Source organism: Orcinus orca, chromosome 12, assembly GCF_937001465.1.
Source record: "Orcinus orca chromosome 12, mOrcOrc1.1, whole genome shotgun sequence".
In the NCBI taxonomy this organism is placed as follows: Eukaryota; Metazoa; Chordata; class Mammalia; order Artiodactyla; family Delphinidae; genus Orcinus; species Orcinus orca.
In genome coordinates, this window is record NC_064570.1 from 37,599,746 (window position 1) to 37,617,771 (window position 18,026).

General features: G+C 35.5%; 1 pseudogene; it reads right to left on the minus strand.

Moving 5' to 3' along the window:
• LOC101288958 (ubiquitin-conjugating enzyme E2 R1-like) overlaps window positions 1-16,296 on the minus strand; it is a 30,116-nt pseudogene extending 13,820 nt beyond the window's left edge.
• Between the last annotated feature and the right edge of the window lie 1,730 nt (window positions 16,297-18,026).

The following is an 18,026-nucleotide window of genomic DNA, read 5'->3' on the forward strand; positions in this document are numbered from 1 at the left end:
CAATTAGTTTAAGTAAAGGGAGGACAATTCTAGTATAACTGAACATCCTAATTGACCAGCATATTTACTGAGTTCCCATTTCATTATCAAACATATCCTAGTTCTAATGAAAAATTAAATTATATGGTCAACTTCAGCATATGGTGACTGCAAGATTTTCACCTTGGGAAACTGGATTACAGTCATTAATATGATTGAGATATGCTTTAAATGGAGCCAATATTGGAGGAAAGAGGATGTGGTCAAAGAAATATTACTGAATTCCACATCAGGTGCTGATGTTCAATAGAGAACTGGATATGTGGGTCTGGAGATGAAAGAGAGGCCTGGAGTGGAGGTATAGATTTGATGATCATTAGTGGTATTGGAATTTATTGATTTAAATGATATTGCCCACAAAATGCAAAGTCAGAAAAATCAGGACGGAGACTGATAGAGAATGGCCAGAGAAGAAAAATGGGTGTCAGTGTAAAGAACTGCCATGAAACACAAGAAAGTAAAGAGTTTTAAGTATGGAGTGGTCATTAGTGCCAGATAGTCATTGTGTGAAGTAAAAGGTGGACTTAAAATGACCCAGTGTTTTTTCTAAACCCAGACAAGAGAGGAAATGGACAACAAAGCCCCAGAAGGCATGTTAGACACACTGAGGAATTTAAAACAAGCACTTTTCCACATACATTTGCCCTACTCATCCCATATATCTGATATCTCAAGCAAAAACGTTATATTTGGAAGACAAAAACTGTATGTGCTAATGGTATATTTCTTCATTTTTTCATTTATTTCTTTTTTCTTACATTTTTAGCTTGATGAAAAATTTTTACAAAGTCACCTAACAAATGGAACTGTAACTTATGTAACACAATTTTATTCAGCTGATTTGATGCATTATTGAATTTTATTACGTTTCATACTGTTACAAATACTCTCTTTTCAAAACGTCAGACTGTGAATAAAGGGCTAAGGGTGGTGAAGAGCAGGAAAATAGAAGGTTTTTTTTTTTTTTTTTTTTTTTAAAAGGTTTTAATAGATGGGCAAAGGTGTGTGTGTGTGTGTGTGTGTGTCTGTCTGTGTGTGTACACTACTGTTTCATTGCATTAAAGAGTGTAATTAATTTAGAATTAAAAGTTCTATTCTGGGAAAGTCATCTCAAATTGACCCGTTCGGAAGAGTTGATTTTCCAGAATTGAAAAGTCAATATTTGTCCTCAGTGTCCTCTCTTATGAGTGAATTTAAAAATTAGTCAGCTTGCCTTCCTGCATAAGGCAAAATAATCCTGCATTTTTTTCCAAGAATGAGGTTGCTCTTCTGGGTTTTTTTTTTTTGCAGATTTTAAACAATATTTGTCCTTTATCTTTTTATACTTAATAATGTCCACCAGTTTAGAAATATCTCTATTGTTGAAACAAAGAATATTTGTGCAATGTCCTTTCTGCATGTCCTTCCAAAACAATAGGCACTAACCTCCCATTACTCCGGCAATGCAAACCTTTCTATTCATTTTCTCCTTTGGTTTTGTTTCTGATTATGTTTAATGTAAACCTTCTATGACCTTTTCTAGAGGCCTCTCAGGCCTAATACTATTGGCCGTGATTTTTCTTACCCTTAATTGTGCTCTTGACTTTGGTTTAGTTTGTCCCTCTCTGCTCCAAGCTTCAAGGTTTATTATTGCAAAGTATTTATCCATCTGCTGGTCACTTTTTTTCACACTTTGCATAGGCATTCATAAAAACATCTCTAGTTATGCTCTGACTTTTGTTCTTTTTCTCTCTGGGTCTTAGTCTGGAAGGAGAAATGGACTGTAATCTTCCCATTATTTTTGGAGTGGGAAGCAATAAATGTTCCTTTTACCACCTCTGTAATCCATCTAAAATACTTTACCCTCAATTGCACTTAAACTCTCCTTATTTTTAAGCTGGTATTAAGGAAGTACTGCTCATTTTCATTGATTTCTTTCTCTCTTTGCCCTGACAGCCCTTCTTTCTCTCTATTTTCTCCTCCATCAGTTATATATAATTATATCTTTTTCTTCCTTCTTTTCATTAAAGTCCCTTTCTCCCTCCATTGTTTTTAGATCTCAGAGATATATCTTTCCTTGTCATTACCTTTGCATAGGCTTCCACTGAACCTAATTTGGGAGTTCTAAGCTCTTCCTGCACATTGGAATTACCTGGGAACTTAAAAGACCATACCAATTTCTGGTACCATACCCAACCAAATAAATCTGAATCTCTGGGGGTGGATTTAAAAGCTTCACAAATGATTTTAATGTGCAGCTAAGAATGAGAGCCTTTGATATACTATTCTTAGCCAGTTTGTTTTCACTTGTTTTCCTGTTTCAAGTAAGAGAAATCATTGAGGATATCCTTTCAATGCTTTTTATTTTGCTGGTGATAAAACCAAAGAGCATTTGCAAACAGTACTGATAATCTCCACCCAAACATATATGACATTTAAGTGTTACATCATATTTTCGTCACTTAATTAAAACTAGATAAGGCAGGAAAAGCAGAGGAGAAGATAAGGTGAAAAAAGATAAGTAAGTGGTAGGAGGAGGAGTAGGCTGGGAGACACATAGAAAGTAAGAGGAGGCTGCAAGCGTGCCTGAAAGTGATAATATCACCTGGGATTGCTTGTTGCATATGTAGATTCCATCTGTTCCTAACAGACAGGATCAGCGACTCTGGGGGGCCTGGGCATCTCTACTTTAATCATTTTGAGATGATTCTATGCCTCCTGAAGTTTGAGAACAATAATAATGGTTAACAAAAGAATTGAAATGTAAATTTAAATTCTCAATCCCTCTAGAAGTTATCACTCCTACTTTTTAAACACTTTATACCATTAATAAACTGCAGACATGAAAAAATTCACTGAAGGTTGGTTTCTATACAGCAGAAATGCTGTGTATAGGTAAGTGACGGGCAGGTGAATAGGCTTGCTTGTGGTTGTACATAGTACCATATTTTGCAGTATTCCGCAAATTTGTAAGATCACAGGATTACCTGGACCACTTATTTAAAATTTAGATTTCCAAACCCCTCAATGGGCTCAAAATGAAGATTTTAGTAGGTCGGGAGTGGACTCCAGGAGTGTGTGTGTGTCCCTACAAGTTCCATCAGTGATTACTGAGATAAGGCAAATCTAGAAAACATTGATCTTGGGCAATTTCAGAAAAATTGGGAAGATCCCTTTGAGCATTAAATAGATTTAAACCTGTTTTTTAATGCCAGAAACTCTTATATAAAAGGTCATTCATTCAATAGTTAGATATAAAGTATAGATAACTGGTATCAGATTACATACAAACACTACAAAGACATGTTATGCTTTCTTTGGACTTGTGCTTGGCTAAATGGATTAGCTTCAACAGCCAGATTGATGTTCTGGGTGAGATGAAGAACTGACTATGGGCTTTGGGTAACTGGATGGGGAATATTGACAGTCCAGCTTCATTTTCAGGGGACTGTGTGGAGGAAGCAGAAAAGCTATCTCCCTGCCGTGCTTTCAGCTTGAGTCTAATATGTTTCGCTATGTGGAGGCCCAGCGTTCTGCCAGCCTCTCCTCTGCTCCTCTCCCAGCACCCACATGCCTAAGAAGCCCTCTCCAGACGGGGAGTTCACTTCCTCTAGACTGTGGGTCTGATTGTTTAGCCTGGGGATGAATGCAACTCCTAACAGCTAGGGTTTCATATGTGAGGAAGGAGAGGAAATACTGCTTGGCCTACCAGTTTTGCTGTGGATAGTGCAGTTATTAATTGCTCAGATGATTGTACTCAAAAGCCAGTTCTCTTTCCACGTGTACTCTTAACTATGAACATCTTTAAATCTGCTCTTACTGTGAACATTTCTAATGGTTTTCTCCTGAGCATCATTTAAGCTTATGGGTTCTTCTACTCTTATCAACCCAATGCCATTTAATTTTCTCTCTTCTAAGAATATTTCCTAATTTATTTGATGTTGGTTACATCCTCTATTGATTGTAAATGCTTTCTGTGATTTTAAGGGATTAGGATGAGAGGAAGGGCAGAGAAAAATAAAACCAAAATTGATCAAATACTGTATTAGTCAATAAGAGAAAGGAAACAAACCCACAGACTTCTGATTAATTTAAGCTGAAGTGAAACCTATTGAGAAGATATTAGGAAGCTTGCAGAATTGCCCTAAATCCTGCAGAACCAGTTTCAGAAATCTCCATTGCATCTTGTGCTCTAGAATCCAAAGAGGCTAAGAAAATGAAAATCGGATACTTTGAGCTTCGATAGTGGGAAGATGGCACTAAAAGCTTTTTCAAACTCTTACAGTCTATCAGTCACCTTGTAGATTTACCTTCCTCTGTGCAAACATAGACTAAGTTTCCAGGGATGCACTCGTTACCACCTTAAAAAAATCCTTGTATATTTAAACTTGCTTTGTGGCAACTGGCTGATCTTCAACGGTAAATCACTCCACTATCTGTTTTTCAGATTTTATTCCCAGGTTGCCAGACTTTGCTGGATAAACTCTCAAAATTATGCTGACTGAAAATTCATGCTAACGTAATTCTGAGTCATGAATTTGTCCATGTTTTTTCCCTTGACCTTCCTTTCTTTCTCTTCATTCTTTGTCCCCATAAGCTGTAGCGTAAATGATGGAGCAGGAAACTGGAATGGGAAGGCCTGATTTTAACTCTAGGTTCTGTTAGTTATTAGTTGTGTGATTTAGGGAAGGACTCTTCATTTCATTCTGTCCCATTTTTGTCTGTGACATGGGGATAATACTTAAATTACAGGATGCTTGTGATGATTAAAAGAGGTATTGAAATTAGCTTCCAACCTACACTGTGCTCACATATGGTAGCTATGACATGCTTAAAATGCAAAGCAATCCAAAAATCTTTATTAAAAATACTTACTTGCTGATTTTGTTCTGTGGACGTTCATTTCCAGCTCTTCCTGGACAAACAGTTTGAAATCTCCACTGACACCTCAAACTAAAATTATCTGTAACAAGTCACCTCATTTTCTACCAAAACTTCTCTTCTTCATGACTTAGGGTAATACTAGTTAGTTAAAAGAGATTCTTCAGTATTACATCACCTTGTTATTTCATTCCCATCAAACTTGTATCATGACATTTTTAAACATCTTTCCCTCCACTTCACTTTGACCAAGGGCATAATATTGTGTCCCGTCCGTTTGGTGCTACCAAGCAGAAGCTAGGAACCTTGTTTTGTGCACTAATTCACCACTCAAGATATGCTACAATCCCTGGAATAAGCAGAAAAATCTAAGTAATCCAGGCTACCTAATCACTTTATTAATTTATTTTTAATTTCAATAAATCCTACAATTCAACTCACAAGCCCATTTGATTATATTTACGTAACAAATATTTTTATATCTCGGAACAGATAATAGATCATTTTACTTGTGTTTTCTTCATATCATTATTGGAATATCCATCTTATATTGCTTCATTCTAATAACTGTATCTAAACTTCTGTGATCTTTATTATTAAAGGCTCTCTGCTCTCTGGTGCTGACATTACTGTACACTTGCAGAAGACCCCTCTACCGCTTGGGATCCTTGCTTCAGTATGCTAAATTGTATTAAATGTCTGATACTTCCTCCCTAAAATCCTCTCATTAAAATCAGAAGGAATGATTCTTATAAACCAACTATAGAAGCAGGATTTGCTTTTCTCGTGTTCATGACTGAGAGGTGAAAAATTCTGCTGCAATGTAGTGTTTAGAGTTTTCTCTTATGAGAGTGCAGATGGAAGATACAGCTGCTTTGCTTCAAATCAATTTCCTCCCATTGGTCTTCTGTTATTCCTTTTCCTGGAGAAATTTCTTGTTTTCTAACAGTGTATTTTTCCACGCAATCTAAATTATTTTTGTACAATCAATTCTTGAGTTTTAATTTTAACACTTAGTTTTCATACCTTTGACATTAGCATTTAGCCAAGAATGGAGGTAACTTGTTAGGTCAGGGACACAGAATCACTGAGATCCATCTGGTTTGTGTCACAGACTTCCGTATAACGTTTAAGAGAACATACAGTATTTTTACTTCTCCTACTAAAAGTGAGACCACCTGTATTTTAAAGTAATTATTTGGTTAAAAAATAAGTGTAAGGGCAGAAGAGATGGTAAAGGTCAGAAGGAGCCTGGGCTTCAATGATGTAATAGCACCAGCAGTGAGCGGCCATCAGTCTCAGGCTCTTGGTACCTGGGGTCAACCAGTCAGGCTACAAATATGTATTGTTTCTAGGTGTTGGAGATACAGAAATAAAACAGACTGAGCTCTCTTTCCAAGCTGCTTAACTAATTGAAGGGAACATATAGTGAACCTGAAAATAAATAAGATGATTTCAGGTACTGAAAAGTATTACGAAGAAGATAAATAATAATAGGGAATGATGCTTTAGCTAGGATGATCAGGAATGGCCTCTCCGACAAGGTACAATTAAGAGTTTGAATAATGGGAAATGGGTAGCTGCGTGAAGATCTGGGAGAGAGAAGTCCAGGTAGGAAGAACAGCAAATCCAAAAGCCCTGATCCAGGAAACAGCATGATGTGTTCCAAAGATGAGGGAAAGGGCCAGTGGCTGGAGAGAAGTAGGTAAGGAAGAGTGTGGAAGGGCATGAGGCCAGAAAAATGGCTATGAAAAGATCACAGAGGACCTGGTAGGACATGACACAGAGTTCAGATTTTTATTGAATAGGAATTGGTAGCCACTGCAGTTTAAAAAAAGGTAGTGAAATGATATAATTTATACTTTAGAAAGATCATTCAGGCTGCTGTGTGGCAGACATACTCTGGGGACAAGAATAGTCAAGAAGATCAGTAAGTGGTGCTACTGAAATCCAGGGAGAAATGATGAAGGTACGGACCAGAGAAATAGTAGCAAAGATAGTGGGAAACCACATATGTGGAATCTATTCAGAGGAAGAGCTGACAGGACATACTGATGGGTAGAAAATAGAGTGTACAAGAAAAGAATCACGACTATTCACCTCTCTTTCCTCACTTTTTTTTCAGAAGTATTATATTAAATATAGAGAAGTAGCTTTTTCTTTCCTCCTCCCTACTTTTCATTTCTTCCCTAACTGGTTCCATGACCTGTTTTCTTAGCTTTGTTTTTGGACATCACAGTACAAGAATTCAAAATTTTTTTAAAAAGCAAGTTAAAAAAAACATGCTTTTTGTACTATCAGCAAAGAAAACCATTTGTGTTTATCAACATTTTTTCTCCTTGAAAGCTTATTTTGGCTCTCCTCTTCCACAGTGAATGAATAATGAAGCTTGAGGACAGAACGGTTGCATGCGTAGCATCTCCTATCTACACTGACATTTCTAATATTAAGACTGGAGGTAGGATATTACATTCCTTTTTCAAGTGAAAGCTAATTGTTGGCTTGAGGCTAAGAAAACTACACGAGAAATAATAATGGCGATTATATTTTGTGTGCTTGCTTTGTGCCTGGCATGGTTATTCATGCTTTATGTATGTTAACTAATTTAACCCCAAACAATACTATGATGTATTTTAGAGATGAGAAACTGAGGCACTGAGGTGGAGAAACTTGCCCAAGGTCACAGAGTTAACACATGATAGAGCTGGTAATCAGTTCCAGGCAGCCAACTCTAGAGGCTGTGTACTTTAGCACTCTGTATTGACATCCCTTCTCATCTTGGTGCAGTTTTAGAAATCATGCAAGAATGGCTGCTATTTCTACACCTCTGTAATGGTAAGGAGACAAGCAGCACAGCCTCTTAATCTTTGAGACAAGAGGAAAAAACCCAAATGCTCATTGACCTCTCATGATGGATAATATAGCTAATTGTACATGCTGGCCTTCCTAGTGTCTCTAAAAAGTTTATTCTAATTCTCTAGCATAAAAAAACTCCTCAACAAATATTCTGAAAATGTAAATCTGAGTTCTGGGTGTAGGAAGTGACACTTCCTACACCCAGACTTTTGGTATGTTATCACCTTTGGTAGACTTTTGGTATGTTATCACCTTAAAATTTCACTACACATCTCATAATATAAGTAGTATTATCCTGGGGTTATGAATGGGATTCAAAAACTATGAATTTGCCTTGAGTCATCAAACAATGAACTTCAGAGTTAAAATGACTACTTTGTATACATCTAAATCCCCATGCACTTTCCAAAACAATATGCTATGTTAGTAGTTAATTATAAGAGACCAAACACTCACCCAGTTTCAAATATCATACTTAAATGATACTGTGTTTAACTGATGTAAAATAATACTTCAGTAATACTTTGAAGCCAATAATTTTGGTGTAAAAACATCTGTGAGAATAGGGTTATTACTTTGGGGTTTTTTTTCCCATTTATATTAAACCTTGTAATAAGAAACTTGAATGGTTCTTTCAAAACAAGACCACAGTAGCATAAAATGATATAAAAGCATGAAATCATTGTTCTGAAGACAGAAAACCACAGAAACAATACATGATCTACCATCTTTCATGATTCATCAATCTAGAGTTCTATTTTTACCTTTTTGTCCACTCTGATCTCTGATATGTATGTTTTCTTTCCACATGACTGATTTTTCTATATTTCATCCCATAATTTTGTTCTATGGAATTTTCTTTGATTGAGTGGCTTTTGTTTTGTGTATGTGTGTTTTCATTGCAAAGATAGAGCCCTGCAGTAATCATAAACTGATAAATCTAGTTTAATCCTACTGAAAATGGAATTTCCCAAAGACTTGGAAAATAACTTTAACCCAAAAGAATGAGTGTTCTGTATCTGAGGACAAAGAAAAATCATACAGTGGTGAAATGTGAAGCTGAACTAGAACTAGACAGAAGGCAGCTTCAGACAGGACTCTGCAAGGTGTGCTGCTTAACTGGTCTCACCATTTTGACCATTAGATTCTTAATTTCAATTGACCAGTTGGGTTAAGTACATCAGATCCAGACATCAACATAACTCAGTATTTTATAAAATAAAAATAACAATTAGAAATAAAGTAACACTTTAGATTGAAAAAGTATATATAGTTTATATATAATTTGTTTTATATATTAGTTTTATATAGGACCCCTTGTTCCAAGTTTGGAATGCTCTAGCCTGTCCCGGTTTGGCCCTAATATATAGGTAATTCAAGCTTTCTCTGCCACCACCCTGATATGTGCCTGGTGATTCCCACAGTATTTCTGAGCATCCTGGGATGTGATTGGAAAATAATGACATCTTAGACACAGAGAACCAATCAAGTGGTTACTTACTCATACTATAGCTGAGTGAAATTTCAAGGCTCTGGTAGCTCCCTGGTTCCACTGTGTGAAGGCAGCTGGGTCAAACTAGTTGTTTCCGTGTTTGGGGACGTTAAGTGGTTTCTCTGGATGCACACAGCTCCTGGGAACTTGAACACTGACTCCTCAGAGAATTCTCCTGATCTATGATCTCTGCCACTTTTTCATCCACAGACTGAATTTAGGATGGCTTTCAGAGATGGGGCCAAATTATCAGAATCCTACAATTTTTCCTGTCCTCTTTACCCAGATCTCTTCTGTATTCCTTCTCTTCCAGGTCTTCCTGGAATGTGTCCCAGCCTTCTCTGCAGAAATGGTGTTCCAATGCTTTCTCAAAGAGCCACTTTAAATTACATTACTCTCTCAATTCTGCTCTGACTTTCCAGCCCCTAACCAACTTCTCCAAAAACCCTTTTTATGCCTTAAAGAAGAAAGGAAAAAACGTCTGTAAGGTTTTCTACTTCATATACATGAACTACATATTTTAGTAGTTTTAATCTTAATTTCTAATTCTTCATTAGAAGGAGGTAAAAGATGGGCCGAGTTTTCCTAAGGACACTTTTTAATACATTTAATCTGGTAGCTCTTGTGGAATTGGCAAATAATTGTCATATAACCTGAATTTTATGGTAGAATTATCATATAATAAATGCACATATGTAAGTTATACAATTTGGTGAGTTTTGACAAATACAGGCACCCATGAATTCATTACCACAATCAAGTGAACATTTTGTCACCCTCCCCAAACTTTCCTCTACTTCCAATTCCGAGGGAACTACTGATCTAATTTCTGTCACTCTAGGTAGTTTACATCTTCTAGTATCTTATGAAAGTTAGCCATGCACTATATACTCTTTTTTGTCTAGCTTCTTTCAATGAGCATGATGATTTTGAGATTCGTCCACATTGTTGCATGTATCAATATAGCTAGTTCTTTTATTTCTGCGTAGTATTCCACTGAATGAATATACCACAATTTTTTTATCTGTTTACCTATTGATGGATATTTGGGTCATTTCCAGTTTGGGACTATTTCAAATAAAGCTTCTGTGAACATTAATGCACAAGTTTTTGTATGAACCTATATTTATACAGTAGGTTTATTTTTAACTTTTCAAGAAACTGACAGACTATTTTCCAAAGTTCCTGTGACAGTTTGCATTCTGACCACAAGTGCCTAAGAATTTCAGTCTTCACTGGCTGAATGGATACAAAAACAAGACCCGTATATATGCTGTCTACAAGAGACCCACTTCAGACCTAGGGACACATACAGACTGAAAGTGAGGGGATGGAAAAAGATATTCCATGCAAATGGAAATCAAAAGAAAGCTGGAGTAGTAATTCTCATATCAGACAAAATAGACTTTAAAATCAAGACTATTACAAGAGACAAAGAAGAACACTACATAATGATCAAGAGATCAATCCAAGAAGAAGATATAACAATTGTAAATATTTATGCACCCAATACAGGAGCACCTCAATACTTAAGTCAAATGCTGACTGCCATAAAAGGGGAAATTGGCAGTAACACAATCATAGTAGGGGACTTTAACACCCCACTTTCACCAATGGACAGATCATCCAAATTGAAAATAAATAAGGAGACTCAAGCTTTAAATGATACATTAAACAAGACGGACTTAATTATATTTAAAGGACATTCCATCCAAAAACAACAGAATATACTTTCTTCTCAAGTGCTCATGGAACATTCTCCAGGATAGATCATATCTTGGGTCACAAATCAAGCCTTGGTAAATTTAAGAAAATTGAAATTTTATCAAGTATCTTTTCTGACCACAACACTATGAGACTAGATATCAATTACAGGAAAAAATCTGTAAAAAATACAAACACATGGAGGCTAAACAATACATTACTAAATAACCAAGAGATCACTGAAGAAATCAAAGAGGAAATCAAAAAATACCTAGAAGCAAATGACAATGAAAACATGACAACCCAAGACTTATGGGATGCAGTAAAAGCAGTTCTATGAAGGAAGTTTATAGCAATACAATCCTACCTCAAGAAACAAGAAACATCTCAAATAAACAACCTAAACTTACACCTAAAACAATTAGAGAAAGAAGAACAAAAAAACCCCAAAGTTAGCAGAAGGAAGGAAATCATAAAGATCAGATCAGAAAGAAATGAAATGAGGGAAATAATAGCAAAGTTCAATAACACTAAAAGCTGGTTCTTTGAGAAGATAAACAAAATTCATAAACCATTAGCCAGACTCATCAAGAAAAAAAGTGAGAAGACTCAAATCAATAGAATTAGAAATGAAAAAGGGGAAATAACAACTGACACTGCAGAAATGCAAAGGATCATGAGAGATTACTACAAGCAACTATATGCCAATAAAATGGACAACCTAGAAGAAATGGACAAATCCTTGGAAAAGCACAACCTTCCAAGACTGAACCAGGAAGAAATAGAAAATATAAGCAGACCAATCACAAGCACTGAAACTGAAACTGTGATTAAAAATTTTCCAACAAACAAAAGCCCAGGACCAGATGGCTTCTTCTCCTGGTTAGAGACAATGAGTACAATTGATGGACAGAGACTTGATAAGAGTTAGAACATCTTGGACATCACCTTGTGGTCTGTGTTCTGAATTCCTTAGAATAAACTTTGGAGAAAAAGAGGATTGGACAAAAGTGTACAACTAGAGTTGTTGGAAACCAAGAACAGGAGCTAAATGTGCCATCAAGGAAGATTTAAGTGGGATATAGGCCCTGGGAACCAAGAAGCAGGATTAATAAGACACCACAGAAAGAGAATAAGCAGAGAACCAATCGAAAGCAAATACCTGGAATATTGATCATGGAACTGCTTTGTGTTTTTAGGGCAGTATATGGAAGGAACAGTATTTAAAGTAGCAAGATAGACACTATAACTTATAGTTATTGAGTGCTCACTCCACATGCCAGATACTGCCCTAAGCACATAAAATGTGTGGTTCTGAAGTGTTTTAATCGATAGATTTCAAGGTAACCTTCAGGCTATCTGTTGCAAGTATCACAAGCTTGTGAAACCCTCCATGCTTTGTGACTCTCACTCTTTCCTTTCTAAGAGGTCTCATAAGTTTTATGAGCACATATTTACCTTTGGCCCTTTTGACAATATTGAAGCTTGCAAATGCAAAATTCTATATTGGATTTGACCTGGGTAAGGTGTCTTTCACTATACAATAGTCACATACGTTCTTACACTTTCTCTGCATCATTCCTAAGCTGAAGACAGTTTAAAGTTTTACTATTTTAAAACTATTTTATGCTAATTTTCTAAGAAAGCTTATTTAGAACTGAAGTGATCTTCCTTAATGGAAAAATGCTGGGAAATGCTGGGAAAGAACTGCTCTGGACCTCAGTGAAATTTATGAATACATAGAGATTCAAGAAAACCTCTTCAGCAGCAGTGCAGTATCTGAATTTTCACTAAGCATGTCTACAGCTGTATTTTCTTGGTATTTAGAATTGCTTTGGTTGATGAATTGAGAACGCAAGTTGGCAATATCTTCTCTAGGGTTTAGTTCTTTGAAACTATTTACACAGAAACAAAGGAGAGTGCTAAAAAACCACACTGTTTTGGTTCCTGTTTAAATTTTTAGATATTTTCAGAAGATCCACTTCCACTCTGAGTTCTGAAGAGAGGAGAGTATTGTATCATGATTAAGAGTATGGAATTTGCAGTCAAATTTGGGACTGCATCTGCTTGAATTTTTTTTTTTTTAGCTTAGCAATTATTTTAATTGCACTAGATTTCAAAAATTTATAAAATAAATTTTGATTTTACTTACTCTTTATATGGATGGTGGTCAAATTTCATAATTTTCCCTTCTTGTAAGTAAAATGATAAAAACTATTAATAATGATAAAAACTATTAAATAACTATTAATAATAATAGTTATGATGATTAAGCTTACTTATCAATTACTATGTATATATTACTATGTATATAAAATGTATTTTCAACCTCACTACAGCAGAGTTACCTGGGCGTCACTGTGAAAGAACGAAATTAGGCTCAAGAGGAAAAGAAAAGAAAGAAAGAAACTTGCCCAGATTGATAGAGCTCATAGATGGAACCGGGACATGGAATGAAGCTGTTTGATTTCGTGTCATTTGCTATAGCATCTTCTTCATTGACTTGGGCATATAGTAAGCAGGCAGAAGTAGATTTACCAAGAAGCTAAGAAAGCTAAGCTTCAGGGCCCCTCAATTGCATGGACTGCTTTCAAAGCTCTGTCCCTAAACCTGTATTTATACCTTTGCATTTCTTTTCTTGCAAATCGTTCCACAAATCATGCAAGTTTTTGGCCTCACTAAACCTGGATCTGCCTCAGCTAGGCGTTCAATAAATGTTAACTCTTATTATTGTAAGCATTCACTTACTATTATAATAATCCCACTTACTACTTATTATAATATTCATGGAGTTTGCTTGTGCTGATGTTGTAACTTCCCAGATACTCATCTCTTTTCTGCTTCTTGTTTGCCAGCCCCATGTACCTTCTGTTGATTCTTTGTTTACCCAGTATTCTCCATAAGTCTCTCCTAGCTATACACTAACTTAAACAGAGATATATACATAAAAGGCTTTGTCAAATGTGAGTTGCAAAACATATATGAGTTTTTATTCCTGCTGTCAGTAGGCACATGCTTTTGAGAAGTGAGCAGACATTCTGGAGAAATAGGTCCTCTAGTTGCCTTTCTCATTTCACCCCTCACTGCTTCTACAGTCTACTATTTGTGATACGAAATAAAACACTTAGTGTTCTATGGATTTAACATGACCTTGAAATCTATATAATTTCCATGATAAAAACATTGAACATCATTATCATGACAGTAATTATACCAGAAAAGGATTATTGCTTCAGTCACAGGCTTAGTGTATAGCCTACATTAATGATGTTATTTGATAATTATAAAACCTTGTGAGTTTAGAATTTTATTCCCAAATTACAGCTAAGGAAAACAATGTCTTGGAGAGATTAAATGACTTGTCCAAAGTCACAAAGTAGATGGTAGAGACAAGACTGGAACTCAGATCTGTGACCCCAAAGCTCTTGATCTAACCTCTACTCTCTCTGGGTTCCATCTACCCAGCATTGCTCAGACCACTAGCACCTTGGTTCAGCTACATTAAGTATGGGTATAAGTAGTAAATTGATTCATGGGGGGGAAAAAACCTCAAAAAACTGAAATCTTTATGTCTGAAGTATTCAGACAAATCATGGAGTTAATTATATATTCTAAAATTATGCAAAGGATCTTTTTAGCTGTGAATTAATCAATGTTAATCACTTGAAAAATAGATTTTAAGTTCTTTTTTTTTCTTAGAGATGTGTCAGAGTAGTTGAAATTCTCTTAGTAGGCTTCCTTTTTAAAAATTACTCTTTTTTTTCCTGGAAGATGAAGACTACTTGAGTTATTTTGGTGTTGAGCAACAGTCACAGTAGGTGATTAAATTAGAGGCAGGTGTAAACCCCCAAGAGTTACCAGGGCTCTGTTTTCTGATCCCTGGGTTATGGATCAGCAGTAAATTTCTGACACTTCAATCCCTTTCTTTTGTGTAAGGGCAAAAGATACTAATTTGACCTGCTATTTAGAAAGAGGAGTCAATAAAGAAATAGAATGAATATTGGATGAGGAAGATATGGTTCCTCCTCTTATTTGAATTCGAAAGCAACACATTCTCAGCTGTGGGTATTTCAAGTGCACCAGTTAAGAAAAATGCAAATAGAGCAAATGAAATGGCAATCCTCTTTTCTTATCAGCAAACAGTAAACCTAGTAACTGTCTGTTCTTTTTCAAAAGACCTTAATCTAGTGATATTAAGTAAAGTTTCTGAAGGTTCTCTAGTGAATGAAGCTCGTTCCAATTTGTTATTTACCTTCTTAGTTTTCTAAAAACAACAGAACTGCAAGAATACCATTATAACATGGGGGAAACGCTCCAAACCCATCGTGAAAGGGATATTTAACTCCTGAACTACAGGACATCTCAAGTTGTTATCATTTATTTATTTTTAGGTATGGTTAGAGATGTATTTTCAATCTGCTCCATGGATATATATTTTTTCCTCCTAACTAATATATCAAAGTACTATTTGTAACCTGAAAATTCTTAAAATTTATTGCTTATAGTCATCTGATGGTTTTTGACAAGTCTATGATTTTTCCTTTTCACTTCCAAATACTGCATTAATTTGTTCTTGTAAAAGATGTTCTTAAATGTAAATCTTTGTTTCTTTTTGATGGTTTTTGCATTCTATGATTCTTAATTTCAGCAGCTTTATATGGTTTGAAAGGCAGATTGATACTCAGATATGGTGTGATTTCTCCACAGAGAAAAGGATATGTGGTGGCTTATTTAAATCCCCTGGTTTCATCTTACTTTCTTAGCTTCCCAAGTGTCTCCATCCCTGAGTTCAAACAGACTGACTAGATATGCCTCTTGCTGAACTGGCAGATACTCTGTCTCAAGCACATTGTGATTTTTGAGGTTTCACAGAATATTTGCAAGCAACGGTAGCAGACAGATCATGTGGGCTAATTTTTTTTTTTAAATGTATGATTTTGGCTAAGGAATATGTGCAGTCAAGCATACATCTCAGTAGAAAGTTACTGCCAGTCAAAAGGAACAGGTATATTGGTTCATGATTTTAGTACTTTTCTATGTATGAGAAGATGCAAGAAATCCAGGTTCATTAAATTTTTTCCTGAAATTTATTTAACTGTCTAAGGAGCCTATTTTGCCTGTTTTCCCAAAGCACAGAGTACCTTATCCTGTTCTTCATCCCGAATTCCTTTCGGGGTATACTGTAGGTCAGGGACTGCAGTGGGTAATGACTTAATCCTTGTAGAGCTAGCCAGATGGTAGGCAATATTCTTTGTCTTACAGCATTTTGCAAGGTATGTTGATTCCTTCCTCCAGTTGACTTCAACTTTGCTTCCTCTATCTGTTGTGGCAGGTGTCCTCCTCATGGTTTATATAGTTCCATAACCATTCAAAAGCCCCACTCCTAATATAGAACCCTCCTTGCTATATAAATAATTCTAGAATTTGTAGTCAAGCTATGCACTGCAATTGATTTCTCCTAGAGACAACTTGGCAGCCAGGACTTTTCAAATGTCCACATTCTTCACTCATCTCCAGGGAATCCTAGTGAGTAAACTTTTCTCAATTTCTTTACAAAATAAATAACCATCGAACATGTTGTCTTAGAAAAGTCAGTGTTTTCCAATATTTTGAATAGACCTTTTACATTGCAGAAATCCAATGATAAAGAAACAGTAAGCTAGAGACCAACAATGTGGTGTGATTTAAAATTTTAATACTTTTTCTGATTTATGTCAAAATACATTGCATGTCAAAAGACCAGCTTCTGGATTGTGTTACTTTTATCACGATGAAAAATGCCATTAAATGAGTCATTGAAAATTAAGTAATGAAATTATTTGACATACGAAAGAAAATTTTAAAACAGTAGTTTTTCTTCTAGCTGTCACAACTCATTTAGATACCAATTGTCCGCAATTCCAGATCTCTGAGTTGAAATGTCAGCAAATGGCTGCCTGTGGTGGGGAAAATGTCTCTAAGTTGAATATGAATATTAATTGCCAGAGCTGTATCAAGAAAGACTTACGATTGGTTTATTCTTTTATTAGGATTAAAACTATGCACAGACATTGGAGAACTTGGCAGAAATAAAGTCCCCAATTCAAATCATCCCCAAGAATATTTTAAGTGTGATACTACTCTGAAAAATTTTTCCTTGCCCAAATGTTACATGACATACGCTCCATAAAGTTTCCCAATACACTCCTTGAGACATCAGTATGTCAGGAAGAAGGGGGAAAAGCTAGAAGAGAATTACTCACTTCTTCAAATTGACCTGCCTTTGTCACTATGTCACAGTCTTATTATCTCAGACACAGGCTATTATGTGTTTAAAATGGTATTTTGGGGGCATAGTTTTGTAGAAGAAAACTACTGTAGTGTTTGAGAATGTGGTCTTGACACATTTTGCCAAGCTCTTTTGTAACTATTATGGGCTACTGAGATACCCAAAGGATAGGCCTTGAGACAGAGGTACTTGAATTTCTTACAATAAAAAATACTAGCTCTATTAGTTAAATAAAGATATGGAAAGTATTACACATATACACAAAAAGGGATAAATATACCTTCATAAGCTTTTTAAAAATAATAAAATAGGAAAAATATGAGATTATAGAAATAGAGGCTAAGCTAGTTTTAGAAATTTTCATATTTTATGATATAAATTAATTGAATACCTAGATGAAAATAGTTTGCTTTTATTTTCAAGCATAGAAAAGCATTTGAGATAATCATACTTATTTTTTATTGTGAAATGAGTGATTAATATATGTAAACTACATAATGTTGGATTTTCACAGTATGCATTTAAATCTTTTATCAGATGATTACAATTCCAAGCTGGCTGTCGAGGGCATTATTTCACATTGGAAAAAATATTCCCTTTTCAGAAACAAACATTTCACATTTACAAGGGAAATAGAATATTCTTTAGTACTAACGTTTCCTCCTCCTATCTTACCCTAACTCCAGAAAGCAGTAAATTTTATTAGCTACCAATAGTTCAAGATAAAAGAAAACTGTCTCTGTTGCTTTGTCTCTCTCTTTTTCTATGTAGCACCCAAGGGTCTTACACCAGACCTACCCTCCAAAA